Source organism: Podarcis muralis, chromosome 8 (assembly GCF_964188315.1).
Source record: "Podarcis muralis chromosome 8, rPodMur119.hap1.1, whole genome shotgun sequence".
NCBI classification, from domain to species: domain Eukaryota; kingdom Metazoa; phylum Chordata; class Lepidosauria; order Squamata; family Lacertidae; genus Podarcis; species Podarcis muralis.
In genome coordinates, this window is record NC_135662.1 from 29092767 (window position 1) to 29109268 (window position 16502).

Consider the following 16502-nt stretch of genomic DNA (forward strand, 5'->3'; position numbering starts at 1 on the left):
AACAGTGCTTAATTGGGATTTGAAACCCTTATTAAATGTGTGGTGATGGATGGAGGAGACAGCAGGTTGTCGGTTTTAAACCCTGGATAAACATGCAGTTAGAAGGGAGGAGAGTGTGCATGCTTCTTCTTCCGCCTTTCCTCACCCCCTGCCACCTTTTAACAGCCCACAATTACTCTTCTGACTTCATGTGACCTGGGGTGATCCAGGACTGCTTTAACTTGCTCTGTTTGAATTCTTGGCTGACCCTAATTGGTTCAGAATCCTAATTGTCTGGAGCTGGTGCTCAGACCTAAGCCATGGGCTCCTCATTCCTGTTGTAGGGTAAAACATAGCCTCATGTATTCTTGTATTAGAAGAATTACTTACTTTTTAAGTTACAGAGACACTTACTCTTTTGACAGAGTGACACAAGCTTGGGTTTCTCAGGATCCTCTGAGCCCTTTGCCGTGTCTCTATGTCTCTTTCTTGCAGCATGGCGCAAGAGCCCCTAGATTAATCAGAAAGCAAAGAGACCTCACAATAATCTTAAACTAAATGATTCCTACTACTTTAATCCCAGATGCATCAAAAGGAGATAAATGCACTAAATTATCTTCAGTTCACCACATTAATAAGGCTGTGGATTGGCTTGTTAAATTCTAGCATTAAAAGGCAAACAACATGCTAATTCAATTTTAAAAATATAAATGCACAGTCTAAAAATAATGCTGGCAGAGGTCCTAATGCCTAAAGCTTTGTGAGCATTACTTCAGTTTTAAGATGGCATATAATAATTGATGTTTTAAATATGATTGATGTGCATTGCTGTTAACAGAACCATGCTTCATAATGTAACATATGCACACATGTATATTCACCTTAGACTAAAAATGTGGCCTAAAAACCACAGTATGCATCTGTAAATAAAGCCTATAAATCATGATAAGCTTTAAACCAAGTATGCTGTTGGCAATTTCTAATTCAATTCACGGTGACTAAGTGTTGTGAGAATGATTGAGAGTAGGGTTGAGGGGACAAACTCATTCTGATTGCATTTTTTAAAATTGATTTTTTTTAAAAAAAAATTCAAATATAAAGCAGTAAAGTGATACAAAAAGCAAAACAAAAACACAAGAACACACTGTGTAAAGGGGAAAAACATTATATGAATATATACATCTCAGCCCACTGAAATCAACAGATACTTTGCCACTGACTCCAGCAAATGGAGAATTCAACCCACATTTTGTAACTTGGACACTCAGAAAGAAGGCAGTGAAGAAAATCATTAAACAAGATCCTATCTCTCTCTTTTTATGATAGCGAAAGAGCATAAGAGATCACTGGTAACAGTTTAAAGGGAGCTGACGGGGGGGGGGGGCAGTATAAAAATGATTGAAAAAGAGCATTGTTAATTTTGTCTTCCCCACCTCAGGTAGTTGAGTTCAAAGAGCTGTCTAGTTAACAACTTGATCAAAGGGATTCTTGTCAGTGTGTCAAATGTGTAGATACGATATGAAGGAAATGGAATGGAATGACTTAATTCTCTAAATTCAGTAGTTAAGATGGTTCAGAAAGAATCAGGATTCAAGATGACTTTGACAGATTGTAAAACTGGGCACAAGCTACAAAACGAATTTCATTAGGGACAAATGTAGGGTTCTACTCTTAAGATAGAAAGAACCAACTGCACAAATATAAGACGGGGGACACCTGATTTACTAGTAGTACACGTGAAAAGGATCTAGGGGTCTTAGTAGACCACAAGCTTTCAGCAATTAACAGAGTGATGCAACTGCAAAAAAAGAGAGTTCACACTATTCTAGGCTGTATCAACAGAAGTATAGTGTCCAGATCAAGGGATGTAATAGTCCCACTCTATTATGCCTTGGTCAGACCACACTAGGAATACAGTGTCCAGTTCTGGACACCACAATTTAAGAAACTGTGTGCAAAGGAGGGTGACCAAGATGATCAAGGGTCTTGAGATCACTGATTTCAGTGCACCTGCTCTCTGTGTGACTTAGTCATTGTCCATTCTAGCATATCTATTCTGGTTTAGTTTATTCTGTAAATTTATTATGGTCCGTAATCAAAACACAGGATTCAGCATACCCAGCGACACAATGGACAGATTGCAAAAGGTAATGCAATAGCAACTAGTGAAACAGATTGACTATCAGGCAAGGGTGTAAAGAAATCCACCAGGCTTCCTCCTCCCACCACCACCCATGCTTTAAAAAATAATAATGCTGGAGATAGCTTGCTATTTTGTGTCCCTAGAAAAGCCCAGCATTCTAATTTCCTTCTGATTTTAGACTAGCTTGCAACCTTTGCAGGTTGCTGTAGCAACCTGTAGCAGCCATCTAATGTTTAAACCTGGGACCTATGTAAGTTTTCACATTTGTGAGATAATGGCATGGTAAATGGACTCCTGACCTTTATCTCAAAGCAAAATAGGCTCTTTTAAATATTCATAATAGGAGTACTAGAGATACCCCAAGTTAATATGGATAGTATTCGCTACAAGGGTCTGCTGTAGGCTGTTTCCTTTTCTGGCATAGATAAGACAACATTTAAATGCAGATTGTTTAATAGAATTTATGGTGGGGCTTTTTTTCCTTAAAAAAAAAAAAAAGCACTGCATATCCAGAGGTCCGGGGGATTGGGGACAAGTATCCAGCATTTTATGATTAAGAGAAATTTGGATTAACCAGAGTGCTATTTTCCTATCCTATTTTTAAGACTCGTTTAGTGTGCTAGATTTATGCTGACACTAGAGAATGTAGATTAGTGTAGAATGCTGATGTTGTGGGTCCACTTTAGAGTTGAAAATGCATTTTTAGACTTTTTATTGTCATAATCCTTCAAACTCTGCATTTTGGCATGCTTACCATAGCTTTATAGACTCAGGCTTTGCCATTCAATTAATCAAAACCTTATGGATTCCAAGGATATCACTGCAGCTATCATGATAACTTGGCAGTGTAAAGCAGCTGGCATAGATCAGCTGTTTCAAAGTCTTCTTTAATTGTATGAACACAACACTTAATGGAGAAAAGCCTGGTAAAATACATTACTTACTAGCTGTTGCCTCTCATACTAATGTCATTTGGGGGATGAAGTAAGGCTATCCCATGCCATGATTATATTTTTCTCCTTCCAAGTTCTGTCAGAAAGATGGGACAATTGTCCAAAGTCACAGAATGCAGTGATAAGCCATCATAGCAAATGTGTGCCTTTATTGCTTAATAATGACTAGACCGGGGTAGCCAAACTGGTGCCCTCCAGATGTTGTGAACTACAGCTCCCATAATTCCTGACCATGCTGGCTGGGGCTGATAGGAGTTGTAGTCCAAAACATCAAGATGGTACCTTGCTGTCTACCCATGGACTAGATTATCAGGTAGTGACCAACATCTTTGTGCAAGATGACTCATGCATCATATAAACAGGCTTACAGAAAGGAGGGAGAAGACCGAATACCATCTATCCCCCAAGATGATGTGGCCACCTCTTTCTCCACCTACTCCTGCCTTGAGAAGTGGAGACAAGATAAGCATAGTGTTGTTATCAAATATGAGAGTCAACAAAGCTACATGGGGTGTGGGGATCAAGCCACTGATTGACCTGCTTTGAGAATTATAAGCAGCTATGGAAACCAACATTTTCAACCTTATTCATGCATGTGTTTGTCTTGTACACTTCCTTGGGCACATTTCAGTGAAAGGTGATTCATGAGAAGAGTCTTGGAGATGTTCCAGCACAACCCTCTGTTGATGGCTGGGGTGAAGACAGCCCTAGATGGTTGAAGATCTGCATGGAGGTCCAAGCTTTGCCCGAGCAGATGGAAAGTTGTAGCCAACAGAGAATCCAGAGCAGGGGTGGAGTCATAGTTCCACTAGATCCAACGTTCCTTGCATCATCCTGGAGCTGGCACACACACAACAAAATAGATTTTTAAAAATTCATGGCTCCATCTTCTGCCCTGGCTAGCACATGGGGACAGATCCACCAGATGAAGTGGTGGATCTGCCCCTCCACCCCACCCCACTGCTCCTGGCTGAGTTTCGGATTGCTTTGTTAACAAATTTGTTTGTCTTTGAGGTGTCAGAATATTCTTCATCTGTTGCAGCAAAAACAAGGACAAGCATGGCTATGTCAATTGACGTCATTGTTTAATGTGTGTTTTCTTTTTATGCAAACTGATTTGATCTTATTAAAAAAGTGGTATCCGAATATCTTAAATAAGCCCAGAAAAATGACCACCCTACAACTATTTTTACTTTGTCACACTTATTTGTTGCATATCATTATTATTCAAAAGTCCTCTACGGTATTGAGCTTTCCTCCCTGTCTGTTTGGTGAGTCAGACTTGCTAGAGGCAACTAGTCAAGTGTTTATAAGCATGTTCTAATTTAATTCACCATAGACATTCACTTTCTGCAATTCTGGTAGCTATTGTTGTTCTAAGTGATTTCTAATTGCAGTTATTTGTTTAAGCAGAACCAATTTGCTCACAGTGTAACTTGGAGGACCACATTTTTGGGAATTGATGGCTTTAAAATCTTTGGCAACAGGAAAGAGTTGCAGGTGTGTTTAATGAAAATCTGGGACAGAAGTTGTTGTTGTTTCAAATAATAATATTCCCTTTCCCTATTCTGAATAGTTCATTTTGTCATCACACTCCTAAACCTACTTCGCTTGCAAGCATTGTGCTTCCTAAATTGGGCACAGTGCTGCTTATTAAACAGTAAACAGAATAAATGCAAAAGGAGTTTCTGAATAGAAAGCTGGTCTTTGTGTTGCCCACCAATTTAAATGTACACAAATCTCTCTCTCTCTCTCTCTCTCTCTCTCTCTCTCTCTCTCTCTCTCTCTCTTGCTAAAATGTATTTCATTGACTGATGCTGGAAATAAATGTGATATTTTCAGTGTTACATTTGAGTGCTCTAATCTCTACTAAATCATTTTTCCCAGGTGTCACCTCCAAGACAATGATTAATGACATACTAATAAAGCTCACTTTGGCAGTCTGAAACTAAAATGTCATTTCTATTGGGCATGAATAATTTCCAGCTAAATAGAACCTTGCAACGTTCTTGTTCAAGGACTTTATTTTAAAAAGTGGTTTAATACAAGTGAAGGTTTTTTTTGTGTTTTGTTTTTTTAAAAAAGTGGATGTGAATTATCTACATGATGGAGTGATGTTTTTGTTGGCTGATTTCTCTAAAGCTTTCTGCTCTGCTCTCTTGGGTAACATGGTTACTGTTATCAATCACCACTTGTAATCAGATTTACGAAGTCATCCTGCAGTAGTGTTAGCTAACAGAAAGCACATTTAAAGTTAAGTGTTTTAAAAAACAGAAGTATGAAAATAAATCCACACTTAAATATCAGTTTAATAATAATACCTATTGTGATAATAATATGAATAGCAATTGTTCCTAACAGCTGGTTTATTATTGACAGTATATCAGTATGTATTTATTTTAACAATTCGTATGCCATTTAACACCATAATTTCTAAGCAGTCTGTTTTTGAAAATGGATACAAAGTAAACCCCTGGCCAATAATTTGGGGTGGGGAAAAGCAATGTATTAATAATAACTGGAAGAAAGAGCCTAAACAATTAAACATAGGAATGGTGAAATAAATGTGTCCGGCAGTGCAATTATATTTTTGTCTTTTCAGAAGTTCCACTGCACTCAGTAAGGCTTACTGCCAGGTTGGTGTGTAGATGATTTCATCCTTAATGGCTTTTTCTTTTTAGGTAATTGTGGTGGATGGGAGGTGGAGAATCTGCTGAACAAGTAAGAGAAGAAAGTGCAAAGTTGCAAACTGGAGAAAGCAGAACACTGTAGAAGTTTGAGGAGCTGGGCTGAGGCATGCAGCATGAAGAAACATGCAGGCCCCCATTTGTACATTTTAGGAGCCATCACACCATTTTAAATAGTCATTCTCAAATGAGTTTAATAAGTCCCTCTTCCCAGGGAACCCTGGGAATTGTAGCTCTATGGGGCGAATAGGGATCTCCTAAGAAGTCTCAGTATCCTAGGCAAATTACAGTTCCTAGGATTGTTTCCATGACTGTTTAAAGTGGTATGAGACAGATGGGGCCTTATCTGGGAGCATGGTTTCTTGATGAGCATCTAATCACAGGCCGTCAAGTATCCCAGTTCTTATCTATTATGACTCACTTAAAGGTTTCACTATTATGAGTCACTTTCAGCATGTTTTCGCTGCCTTTCTTCAGCTAACAAGGCAACCACCTGTAGGGTTGCCATAAGTCCAAAAAATCCTACATGTCTGGGATTTAACTGGCGAAAATAGTGTCCAGGGGACATTTCGGGAAATCGGCAAAATGTCCTGGATTTCAAGGCTGTCTGTCTATTAAATGCTCAACAACTTTGAGTTTCATCACCCCTCCCGAAATGAAAAAACAACAACTTGTGTCCTGAATTTTACTTCTAGAAATATATCAACCCTAACTGCATTTAGAGATATAGGAGGCAACATGAAGACCACAAGTGAGGCCTACATTTCTGAGTACATTTTCATTTGTGCTGGTGCTTAGCTTTAAAATACAGCACAGCTTGGGACCAGGGTACCTGGTTGACTGTCTAGCCTTATATGAGCCTACCCATGAGTGAAAGAATCTTTGGGGATCCCCCTTCACATGCCCCAACCATCACAGGTATATTTTATACTTAATTGTCTGTGGAGCAAATTCAAAAGTGCTGACCCATGTTCAGATTCATTTTTGCCAAAAAAACTGACCTACATTGTGGATTCATCTGAAGGAAACTATAACCAGGAAAGCAAAAAGTAAAAAAATAAATAAATCTGTTTGTTGTTTTTTTAAAAAATTGTATACAGCCCTATACCTATAGATCTCATGACAGTTCACATCATAAAATTACAAGATAAAAAACCACAAAATACATGATAAAATTAAGAACAGAAACAAACCAATAATCCATCCCCTTCCACAACACTCTAACACAACAGTTATAGTGATGTTTGTGGAGAGTGACAAATCCTGGTGCATTAGGATGGATTTTATACTGAAGGATGTAGCAAAAAGATTCAAACAATAATTATTTTATTTACTTTTTCTTAATAAGGAACTACTGTTCAGCAAACAGTTCTTCATCCCCCCCCCCCAGGTGGTTTGTGCATCGCTGTTTTCTGAATACAAATTGAACAAGGTGAACATTTGATGTAGCACTTCTTGCATACCTTAAGCTGCTGAGGAAAGAAAAAGACTGGGTTGGGGCATACAGAAATTCTAAGGATTTCTATTCCAACATGTGTGACCTTTTCGCCAGAATCCTGTAATCATAAGACTCATTTACATAATTATTATTTTTTGGTATTTGTCTTCATATGCTGTGAAGATTAAATGTCTTCTGACCTTTAAGCATGCCCCATTATCACCTCTCTCTATGTTCCCGTACATTCTTCACCGATGCCTCCTTTTTCACTTAGTTAGATCCCTTAATTTGTGCAATGCGTTATCTTGCTTGGAATCCACTGATGATTTAAATAATGGAAGGTTCCTGACCTGGCAGTTAGATAAACAATGGCATTATTTGAGGTTCCATACCCTTGTGTTAGGGATGCGGGTGGCGCTGTGGGTTAAACCACAGAGCCTAGGACTTGCCAATCAGAAGGTCGGCGGTTCGAATCCCCACGATGGGGTGAACTCCCGTTGCTCGGTCCCAACTCCTGCCAACCTAGCAGTTTGAAAGCACTTCAAAGTGCAAGTAGATAAATTGGTACTGCTCTGGCGGGAAGGTAAACGGCGTTTCCGTGCGCTGCTCTGGTTCACCAGAAGCGGCTTAGTCATGCTGGCCACATGACCTGGAAGCTGTATGCCGGCTCCCTTGGCCAATAAAGCGAGATGAGCGCCGCAACCCCAGAGTCGGTCACAACTGGTCAGGGGTCCCTTTACCTTTTACCCTTGTGTTAAATAAACTCCTGTAAAGTGAGCATCTGCAGCAGAGAGTCTAGTACATCTGTAGATGCACATGTCTCCGAATCCTGGAAAAGCAGGGTTGTAAAATGCCTGGGGGGCACCCATTGAAACAAAAGGTTCCCCACCATGGACAGTTGCCTTCCACTAGTTGGAAGGTGATAGGAGTGGCAACAGAGGCAAAGCCAGCACATTTGTCCACACTATGCGGACACCACCTGCTGACATTTCCATTCCACCTTAAGGAGCAGACGTGTGGCATTCCAGCACAGCTTGCTGGGAACTTCCATTGTGTGTATAGCTTTTGCTTTTTCTCTCTGAGACGACGAGAGAGAGAAAGACGACATGTTTCTTTGTCCTGATTTATGATTAATAAATCTGTAGTTGTAGTATGCTCCCAGAAGCCTCACGCCTATTCTGTGTGCGCAGTTCGCTCTGCTGATAGTGTGCCCTGGCTGTGAAGCCCGGGTGGCTGATTTTCGTCAGAGTAGAGGCCGATGGTCTTTGAAGCAGGAAGACTGGAAGGAGACAGCCCAGCTGGGGCTAGCCAGCTGGCCTCCCGGCCCTCTGCATGCCAACACCACCACCCTGTGTGTATTTAACACTTCAAATATCCTACCTTCCTGGGACTAATATCAGTAATGGAAGGTGTTGTGGTATGGTGTTGTTCACCTTGCTTCCCAACACTGGGTTTTCTGCTGATTACTGAGAAAATGAGGGGTGAGGTGTTGGGGTGGTTAGTGCAGTGCAATGGCAAATCTAATCTGCCTCTCCTGTCACAGCACCCACGCTGCCTACCTCCCCATTCTGTTTCATTAGAAATCCAAAAAAGGACGTCATCTGAGTTTCTCTTAACAGGCAGTCTTGTGGAACTTTAAAACCAGTTCAGATGACTTCTTTTTTTAAAAAAGAAAAGAAAGTGCATCTTATTTCACCATATGTTTCAGGTTAATTATTTTCCACTTGAATCTAATAGAATTAGTGGAAATGGCAAAGGAAGCAGCCTGTTAAATGACCTGCTCATGTTCACCGGTCAGATGCGAAATTAATCTTCGTCCTAGAAAGTAATGTGATTTGTTTTTCTTTAAGAAGGTGTAAGTCTACTCTTGAAACGGTCCGCAGGCCTGACCTAATAATTATTCGCTGAATGCAGGAAGATACTAAGACATAAAAGTTGAATTTTATCATGAGAGGGCCAGATTGCAATGCCTGAAGATTCCCTGGGCCTGATGGTCCCCAGCTCTGTTATATGGCAAAGTCCCCAAAGGAATTCTGGGAACATTTTTAAATGGTCTGCCACAGTCTGGTTCAAGCACTGTGCTCAAGGTCTGGTTCAAGCACTGAAAGCAGGGAGAAATTGGGCGTTGGGGCCTTTGCTGTCTCATATAAATGTTAGTGAAAGTAACCTCCCATCTGAATGTCTCCTACCGCCATGTTCAGGAGGGGTTTTACACACCCAGGAAACCTCCAAAATCCAGCTGTGCTGAAAGGTTGCTTCTTCCTTAGTTTCACAGGCTATTGTATGCTGTTCTACAGAAGCTCCCAATTCTATGGAAATAAAATCCTCAAACTGGAGACTGATGAACAGTATCAGCTAATTAAGCCTTCCTGTTTTTCATTCTGGGAGCTAGATGTTCCAAAGGAGGAGGAAAGCAGGGATTCTGAAGATCAGCCATCAACATTTATTTATTTGACAAAAAAAGAAGAGCGAGCTGTAGTAGAGAATAACTCCAAGTCACAATATTATCTCAGCTGCACATTGGCACCCTAAATTCTCATTCCCTAATTGAGAATCTTTGTAGCATTAGAAACTGTAGAATGACTGGCAAGCATTCTCTGGAGATAAATTAATTTGTGCAAACCACTGTGCTCAGCTATAATTGCTGTCCAGTAGCAGAGTGTGTCATGTTAATATTCTTTACTTCACATGATTTTTTTTTAATGTGCCGTTGCATGGGCACGTGCACACACACACACACACACACACACACACACACACACACCACCACACCACACAGCAACAGTAGTGGGCAGAATGCTTTTGTTGAATATTCAGAGTGTACAAAACTGAACAATCTTTCTTAGAATCTATTAGAACTCTATTGGAATCTCTTTTTGTTCTAGATTGGAATCTCTTTTTGTTCCAGATTGGAATCTCTTTTTGTTCCAGAATAGGCAAGAAGATGGGTTCTGTACACTTAATGAATAAGCAGACACTAACTAAATGGTTAAAATCGGGGTGGGGAACATTAGGCTCCCCCAGACCTCTCAATTTCGCGGTCTCCCAAGGCACTCCTTGCTCTACCACAACCCCTCCCCAGACCACACCCAACATGAGCCTTGCTTTGATTCCTTCTGTAGTATTTTGTGTCTGAAACATGTCACTGAACTCTGAAAATGCCTTGCTTGCTTGGATGGGGCATAGAATTGCGTGTGTATAACTAGCCTAGTGTAAACAGGTAAAAATTTGCGTTTTTACCCACTTTAGCTTGGGGCCCCCAAAAAAATTTAAAGAAAAAAAACTGGAAGTACATTTCCAAAAAAATAAGATAAAAAACAAATAAAATAAAACCTACATACTGTACCATCAACAGTGTTTTGTGTTGTGTAGGCTCCTATGATGTAAGTATTGGGCCTCACCTGCTAGCCTGCTCCCTAAAATATCACTGGTTTGCTCATTTCTATATATAGGGTGCCTACATTCTGCATGTGCAAATGGCTTTAGATACCTATTAGGTCCATAAATTACTATATAGCATATATTCAACACAAAAAACAGTGACAATTTGTTGTTGACGAAGGACAGCTGGACATATGAAGGGTCCCATTACCTTCCATAGCTTTGGGCCTCATCAAACCTAAATCTGGCCCTTGCTCCATTCACCACTAACATGTAGCCTCCATGCAGTTGCTCAGTTGGCTTTTGGTCTAAAAAAGATTCCCTTCCCCCTGCTTTAAAAAAAGCTCTCTAGCACTGAAACATGAAAAGGTATTATAGCCAGCTGAACTTCACAGAGTTCCTGAATGGCTTTGAAGACAGATTACAAGGAACTCAAGGACAGAGAATAGAGTTCCCAGTCAAAGGGAGGATTCTGCACATATTAACCTGAATACTTTTAGCATCTCCCTCCTGACCGTTGTGTTCAACAGACAAACGTCACAAAAGGCAGGGCCTTTGTGCAAGTGCCTGTGTCCCTTACACATTCTTCTGATCACCTGATGAGGTTTAGAGTATCACTTTTGAACATTATGAGATCAGAATGAAACTTGGTATGTCTGTTCAGGTTGCAATTCTACATTTGTCCACCAGCAAAATTTCTAAACCCGTTTGGTGGTGGCACCAGGAAAACCAAACCAAACATTATTGGGAGCTGAGGTGGGTATGGAAGTTGCATATTGCATTGTGGGAGAGAACATCTGTCTGGTTCTGAAACAATGATAACAGTATAATTCACATGAATGTTCCCGTCTCAGGGATATTTTCTCTTCAGCAAGTCCTACTGATTTTGATTGAATTAACTTTAAAGGGAATACTCTTAATTTATAGCTTATTATTCTTCACTTACTATTTTAAATTGACAGATAGGTAGCCTTGTTGGTCTGCCATAGTCAAAACAAAAAAAATTCCTTCCAGTAGCACCTTAAAGACCAACTAAGTTAGTTCTTGGTATGAGCTTTCGTGTGCATGCACACTTCTTCAGATACACTGAAACAGAAGTTGCCAGATCCTTCTATATTTTATATTTATATATTTTAAAGTGAAAAGTGGCTTTTCTTTGATTAACCACAGGTATACAATAATGTGGGGGAGAAGAAAATGCACACATGGTTATCAAAGACACTGGCCTGAAGGTTGGTGTGCACATTCAGAATACAAGTCTCAGCTCAGACCTTGCACAAACAGTTTTCAAGTGCTGAGGAAAGATGTAAAATGCATAGATTGCGACATCTGCCTTGGAAACTGAGATGTTTCTTCAGAACTTGGCATGTATGATTATACCAAACTGATTATTATGCTCAGAGTCCCACTGCCCAGTAAATTGTATGCCGGTAACCTTGGCTTGTCATCTCAGCTATTTACAGCTTTATTTCCCAAGCATCCATGCATCTGGCCATACCTCTTTCTAAATAATATTACAGTTTCATTAGGAATCATTATATCAAGTGATGGGTTAATCATCCACTCTGCACTTTGACACGCCGCAGAATTGCATTAAATGCAGGGGTCATGAACCTCTCCAGGGAAGCACAAATGCCAAATATTTCCACAAGTAGTGTTAGATATTTCAATGTCCTTTGACACGCACAACTGTAAAATCCATTTTATGTAATCATTTCTCTTTCAGGCTAGGGTTGAAAGAAGGTTAAGGATGCATTGTAAGTTATACTATCATTTCATGGCATAGGGCACCTTTTGGTACATAACTGAGGGGTAATTTTACTAAACACATCCAAGTTCAAGCAGCAAAATATCAGTGATGGAGCCTGGCATTTGTAAATGGTTCTTCCTCAGATATTTTAAACGAGCAACTGACTATTGGCTATTTTGCCTGGGGCTGATGGGAGTTGTAGTCTAACAGCATTTGGTGGACACCAGGTGGAAGAAGGTTACAAAACAGCATGTGCACCTTGAGTCCCAGCTTAAGAACATAAAGAGCTCTGCTGCATCCTGCCTCCCCTTGATCACTTTGGTTGCTGTTTTCAACATCCTTTTTGCTTTTAAGCTTTATTAACCGTAGTTACATCCATACATCAAAGATATTTTATAGTCTGTAGATCAAACTCATAAAAATAAAAATTCCAACAAAGAAGTGTATATCTTCATAAATTTGACTTCCCGTCCTTCTCAACTCTTTTTACTCTAATAAACCTATTGCCTAAATTTATCAGCAAAATCATAATAAAATATTGATATGCATCAATGTATATATATCTATTTTAACCCATTTAACCTTTATTTCTCCTGCCCACCTAGCAGTTCGAAAGCACATCAAAGTGCAAGTAGATAAATAGGTACCGCTCTGGCGGGAAGGTAAACGTTTCTGTGCGCTGCTCTGGTTCACCAGAAGCAGCTTAATCATGTTGGCCACATGACCCAGAAGCTGTACGCCGGCTCCCTTGGCCAATAAAGCGAGATGAGCGCCACAACCCCTGAGTCGGTCACGACTGGACCTAATGGTCAGGGGTCCCTTTACCTTTACTAACCTTTATTTACAGAGCTTATTCAAAAGCTGCTACCGAATTCAGATTGCAACACTTATTTTTTAAGTAACTCTTTAGAGGTTTCCAGTTATCAATGAACTCCTGTTTTTGCTTATCTTTAATCTTTTCCGAGAGACTATCTAGTTCAGCATATTCTACCAATTTTAGTCACCATTCTGATCTGATGGGGATTTGGTCACTCTTCCAATGTTTTGCTATAAGTACTCTCACAGCTGTGGTGGCATACAGAAAGATTTTCCTTATCTTTCTGGCTATATCTGGTCCTGTAATACCCAATAAAAACAATTCCTTTTTGAGGTGAGACAAACCAGAACCGTTCACAATATTCCAAGTGTGCTTGCACCAAAGATTTATATAATAGCATTAATTGTGAGTAATTAATCTCATTTCTGGTTAGTCATCAGACCCTATTAGTTTGTGTGTGAAATTGGGATTTTTTGCCCCAAGATACAGCATTTTATACTTGCTTACACTGAATTGCATTTGACATTTTACTACCGTTAAGAGCTTATCAAAAGCATTTTGAAAGTTTTAAGTACATAGTGTCAGCTCTCTCTAGAGCATATGATGCTGCCTTAGACTTAAGCTGCATTCAAACAGCATTTTATTCTGTTTTTTCCAAACCCGAATAATTTCCACATTTTATAGGATCTTCCACACAATGTAAAATACGCTTTTGGAAAGCAAGCAGAATCTAGTGGATGCTTAGTGCTCACATCTGGGTTACTTGCTTCCTTAAAAAAGAAAAAAAAAAACCACACCTTTGGAACCCCATTAATCTGGAAATCACAGGAGTTTTGTATTGCAATGTCATGTGACAATGTTTTGGGTTTACTAGCAGACCCTTCTTCCCCACCACTTAAAATTTAATGCCACATGGTGGTATGTTGATCAAAAAGCCAGAGTTCCAAAATGCAACAAGTAAAAGGAATATTAGAATCTGGGATAGAAGTGCCACCATTACTATGGAAAAAAATGAACACAAGAGTTCCTACTTCTGAATGCACTCTGAGCCAGACTGAGTGAGCCCATCTAGCTCAGTAGCATCTAAGTTGACTGGCGATGGCAATCCAGGATTTCATACCAACCTCTTTCTCAGCCTTACTTGGAGATGTGAGGGATTTAACCTGGGGCATTCTGCATGCAAAGCAGGTGCTCTAAAACCCTTGATCAGTAAGCTCTCAAAGAACTCTGAAAGGTTAGTGAGGCAGGACACACGCTTGCATACTGGTTCAGGTTCAGAAAGTCTTGTTGTTCTATATGATTGTCTAGTTCTAGTAATGCTTGTGACCAATTCTCCTAGGCCATGTAAGTGACCTGCAATTCCTCAGATCCACTCTAAATTCCTGGTTTATAAAGTGCATTACTTTGGCCACTTTCCAGGACACAGATATGCACAGTGATCTTAGAGACAAGTTACATATTAGAAGATCAGCAATTTCACATTTGAGTTCAGAACTGTTGGGTGGGTGCCACCTAGATCTGGGGATGTGTCAGTTTTAAATTTTCCGTAAGACCTAGAACTTCATCTTTGGTCACCCTTATTTGCCTCAGTTCCTCAAAGTCTCACCCTGAGAAAGTTAGTTCAGGCACACCATCTCCCCTTCATGTTTCACTCTGAAGATGGATGCAAAGTTTCTCCAATGATTCCATCAAAAATAATTTAATTGATCATTTTTTAATTGTTTCTACCTAAACCTTGATACTTCCATGGTCAAGGTATTATGCCAAGCAAATTTCTTGACAGGGGCACTTCCCCACTTGTCTTTAAACTTTGTCATAGCAATCCATTCTAATACATATGTATATATATTAAAATAGTCTCTCAGTCAATTAGGGCTGCAGCCATAAACAGTCTGAGTTCCTACTACAGTCGTACCTTGGAAGTCGAATGGAATCCATTCCAGAAGTCCATTCAACTTCCAAAACATTTGAAAACCAAACCACAGCTTCCTGCAGCCAATCAGAAGCCGTGGAAGCCCTGTCAGATGTTCATGTTCCAAAAGAACAGTCACTTGCAGATTTGCAGCATTCGGGAGCCAAAACGTCCAAGTTCCAGGGCATTCAGGATATAAGGAATGACTGTACTGGAATTAATTGTATTCACTTTCAAGTTAAGATTATTATGATTTGATGCATGTGTGCAATGGAAATCTGGAACTCCAGCCTGCAGAAAAATGGCTGGGAAAAGAACTTTGAGGGGAAGAAAATAAAAATGTTGAAGGCACCAGCCCTTCTCTGCTACAAACTGCCTCTTCAGATTTTGTTTTCAGGTGCAGCAGCAGCTAGAGTATAGAAATGTAACTTGACCATGTGATGTGCTTGTTTCAGCCAAGTCATTTCAATGTCATACCAGGGAAGGTGCCATACATTTGCTAACATGCACGGCTTCCTATCTGTCAGCAAGACTGACAGGTGGGGCCTGTATTGTGTATTTCAAGCTGAAAGACAAATATGACTCATTCATAGCAATACTATTGTAATTCTAACCACAGTCATCACTAGTCAGCTGTAACATATAGATATTAAAGCAAATGGTGCCTGTAATCAAGCTCTCAGATTGGAGAAACACTGTTAGTTGTAGCAGCCATCTGAGCTCAAAAACGAAAACAAAATAAGCTCCTGAAATACTGCTCCTGTCAATGCTACCATATGTTTAAAAGAAGATATTAGAAGGAGCCATGCTCAGTAATCTTGAAAAGGAGAGAATGCATCTAATGAAATCAAGGAAGCAGATGGTACAAAGAAGTAAAAAAAAAAGTCTCATTATGAAGTGTGATCAGCACTGTTCCACTGTCCTATAACCCAGCCTAAACCCTACCAAAGTGATACACGTCGCCTTTGGTGATTCAAAAACCAACAATTTTGAAGGAAAATGAAAGTAGTAGGAAATTATGGGTATTGGCAAAGGATATATTAAATTATATTTAATCCTCTACAGACCCACATGTGTGGGTTAGTAAACAAATGAAAAACAGCTGGTGCACATTTTTAAAAACTCCGGATTTACCCATGAAGAGCCCCAGTAGCAAAGTTTAAAGCCCATTGTTAGGCAGATTTAGTGAAGCATAGGAATAGACTTTTAAAGCTTACTTTAATGTGTTCCAGCTACTTGAGGCAGCTAACCCACTTTACCCCTCCTGCAGAGAAACAGACCACACACTAAAGTAAGTTTAAAATACACTTTACTTACAGGCATGCATTGTCCTTAGCAGCGATGAGGAATAATGCAGGTAAATGTTCTTAGCTGAAAAAATACAGCAATATGTCTGAGGTATAGAGGTCAATTGAGGCATGTCTGCCTCCATCAAGTGCAGC